The sequence below is a fragment of the Hyperoodon ampullatus genome, assembly GCF_949752795.1.
Source record: "Hyperoodon ampullatus genome assembly, chromosome: 4".
NCBI classification, from domain to species: Eukaryota; Metazoa; Chordata; class Mammalia; order Artiodactyla; family Ziphiidae; genus Hyperoodon; species Hyperoodon ampullatus.
In genome coordinates this window covers 43,884,787-43,888,403 of record NC_136917.1, presented here as the reverse complement: position 1 = coordinate 43,888,403, position 3,617 = coordinate 43,884,787, and the positions used below count along the sequence as shown (strand labels likewise).

At 42.5% G+C, this 3,617-nt stretch overlaps 1 pseudogene across 1 annotated transcript; it reads right to left on the bottom strand.

Moving 5' to 3' along the window:
- Positions 1-2,583: 2,583 nt before the first annotated feature.
- On the bottom strand, positions 2,584-2,959 carry LOC307052956 (annotated as a pseudogene). Its single transcript has one exon. The product of its transcript is annotated as an uncharacterized misc_RNA (transcript).
- Positions 2,960-3,617: the final 658 nt, after the last annotated feature.

Sequence of the window (3,617 nt, the reverse complement as noted above, 5' to 3'; positions counted from 1 at the left end):
AGTTATTAAACTGTGGGGTGGCGCTTCTTGCCAGGTGTTTAATGATTATGTTCAAATGTGTAGGGCTGGTCTGTTGGCTGGGAAGTTAATACTCCCAGGAAGAAAATTGTTTAACTCTAGGTCAGGATTTGAGTGGCTTTCACAGACATCTATCTAAAAGAGCCAGGCTGAAGAGGACCTTACAAATTGGTTAGTTCAGTTGCCTCATTTTAGATATGGGGAAACAAACTCAGTGTGTGAAAGCACTTGTTGAAAGCTGTACAGTGATCTCACTGACAATTAGTTGCTCTTTTACCTAGTTTGTCATCGAATTCATATATCCCTTGTAGTAGAAGTCATGCCTTGGCATTCTCAATTGCCATTTCCTCTTCCTTCTACCTGGAGAGATTGGAAAGGTAACTCATCTTTCTTGCAGCTAGGATTCCAGATGCAAGGTAAGTTCCCCCAATTCATTTCCCTTGTGTGAGATCTCTCTGCAGCCATGGCCATTGAGAGTCAAGGTGGTGGAAATGTGTTAAGAGGCCGCTGTGGTGACTCACTCAGCATCCCATTGCCTAGCCACCAGCCTCCAGGGGCTTTAGGGGCAGGGGTGGCAGCAGGTGGGATTGCAGCTATGGTAGCATGTCATTGATCTCCCCAGTCCCTTGGAGACCCCCTGACTTCTACCCTTTCTAGCCTTTCAGTGCTCTTTTTTTTTCTTTTTGAGTAATTAATTCCCTGTATTAAATCTCCTTCTGCTTGACACGTAGAGTGACTTCGGTTTCCTGCACTGAACTCTGACACACCCCTCTGTGTTAGCACAAATCACACTTATGGGAGGTAAATCTTTCTCCCATGGATCCTGATCTTATGTTTCCTATGTCCTATAGAATATAGCTCCATTCATGTCATCCTAGAATCTTAAGCTCAAGAAATCCAAAACCAACCTCATTACTTTCCCTCCCAAACTTACTCTTCTTATAGACTTCCCTTTGTCCATTCTCGTCCCTACTTCCCCCCAATAACTTGGATTTGGAGGTAGCTTTGTCTTTCCTTTTCCTGCTGTCGTGTACTTGTCAAATCTTATTGATTCTATTTTCTTTATTAGTTGGGACGGTTGGTTTTAAGTTATCCAATTATATTGGATTAATGAACAGAGAGAATGTAATAACCTGAATAACTGTTTTTTTGACAGTTTTTTAAACAGCTTTATTAAGATACAATTCACATAACATACAACTTCCCCATTTTAAGTGTACAGATGAACATATCTACAAAATGGACTCAGATATAGAGAACAGACAGAGGTGTGGTTGCCAGAGGGGAGGGGGTCTGGGGGAGGGATGGATTGGGAGTTTGGGGTTAGCAGATGTAAGCTATTATGTATAGAATGGATAAACAACAAGGTCCTACTGTATAGCATGGGGAACTATATTCATATCCTATGATAAACCGTAATGGAAAAGAATATGAAAAAGAATATATATATGTATAACTGAGGCACTTTGCTGTACAGCAGAAATTAACACAACATTGTAAATCAACTATACTTCAATAAAATTAGAAAAAATAAAGTGTACAGAGTCTCAGTGAGATCCCTGTAGTCAAATTGGTCTCTTGGTTCTCCCCAAACATACATGATCTTCTATCATTCAATTTCCTTAACGATTCATTAAAAAATCATGATTGAGCACTTCACTATATGCCAAGCATTCCTACCTGGAATGATGTTTCTTTTTCACTTCTACAGACTTAACCCCTACTTCAGTTAAGTCTAATAACTAATAACATCTTATACTAATTTGTACCAGAAGTTCCTTGATTGTGACTTATGCCAAGTAATTATGAATATTTTTTTTTCTTCTGAGTATTGCATGAAGGCTACCAAGTTGGAACAGGCAAGTACTGGATGTGAAAGCTTTAATTATCTACCTCACTCACGTGTTATTTTTGTAGCTATAGTCTCTATTTTCTTATTTGATGACCACTGAAGTGTTCCTAGGCCCAGTTGTAAACCTAAGAGTTGATGTATTGATGGGAGCAGCTGGAAGTTCAAGATGTTGTTGTGATTCTTTTTTTCTTAATCCCTCTTTTGTATATGTGATACTAAGCAGATGATGAAACGTTACTTTTGAGGATTTAACAAGGAAGGAGAAAGAAAGACCCACATTTCTGGGTGAAGTCTGCCCTTCTGTGTGGAGAAGTGGATTGCGACTGTTCTCAAGTCTGTCTTTCGGTAATTGTACCTGACTTTAGGATCCAAAAAAAATTTGTTTTGCCAAGTTGTGCCTTTCCTTCTGGAATTGTAAGTGAACACAATAATAGTACCCGTTTACACTGTGAAGTGGATATTGTTACAGAGAATACACCAGAGGCTTTCTCACTTGTAAAGGTAATAATTCCTTGTGAATGTATGATCTATGGAGAAACCGCTGTAGTTTTTACCTGCTGATGCTGTCTGTTGGAGAATAAATTTTGGATGGTTCTTTTTTTCACCAAAAAAAAAAAAAAAAGGTTCTTTTTTTTTTTTGAATTATAAAGCTACTTTTAATACTTTGGGGTGAGTCCCACAGGAATAAAAAAACACTGGGAAGGGGTAACCCCTCACCCCCAGGAGTGGTCCAGGGGGAGAGAGGCTACCTGAGGGGAAGGAAGCACAAAAGGGACTCGCTGTGGACTGAGGGCAAAGGGAATGCCATTGGTGCTGGGACCTGTGAGCACTACAGGAGAAAACGCGAGCGTGGTGGGACTGGCTCCAGGCACACAGGTGAAGGGCAAGAGGGTTGGACACGAAGCCACGAAGCTACTTGGGTTCCTCCTTCTCATTTGCCTTTTTCTGTTTCTGCTACATGATCTCTGAGTCCCTCTGCTTGCGGGCGGCAGCAGAAAGCCCGTCAGCTCAGCGCTTTCCCTTAACCAAGTCGCTCTGCTTTTTCATGTTCTTCTGGCAGGTGAGCTCGTGCGGGTTACCACGGGTCATGGCGGTGGCAGCAGCTCCAGCCTGCTCCGTTCTTCTTTTTTTTTTTTTTTTTCTGTTGAGGAAAACCAGCATCAGGTTTGGGTGGATCCAGGGGCTCAGAGAAAGCCATCAGGACTTGTTCTATCTCTCCCTCTTCAGGCTCTGCTTTCTGCCAGTCTCTTTCCACTGGTGGGCTGGTGAGGCCCTGACCACTCTGTGTTAACATAATCTTTACATCAAGCCTTGTGGGGTTTATTTTTTTTAATAAAAAAAATTATTTATTTTTGGCTGCATTGGGTCTTTGTTGCTGCACGTGGGCTTTCTTTAGTTGCAGTGAGCAGGGGCTACTCTTCGTTGTGGTGCACGGGTTTCTCATTGCAGTGGCTTCTTTTGTTGTGGAGCACGGGTTCTAGGCGCGTGGGCTTCAGTAGCTGTGTCACGCAGGCTCAGTAGTTGTGGCTCATGGGCTCTATAACGCAGGCTCAGTAGTTGTGGCGCACGGGCTTAGTTGCTCCGTGGCATGTGGGATCTTCCCGGACCAGGGATCGAACACTTGTCCCCTGCATTGGCAGGCGGATTCTCAACCACTGCGCCATCAGGGAAGCCCCAAGCCTTGTGGGGTTTATCTTTTCCATTAATTCCAGAAAAAGTTTTAGAAAGAGTCTTTTTGACTAAGATT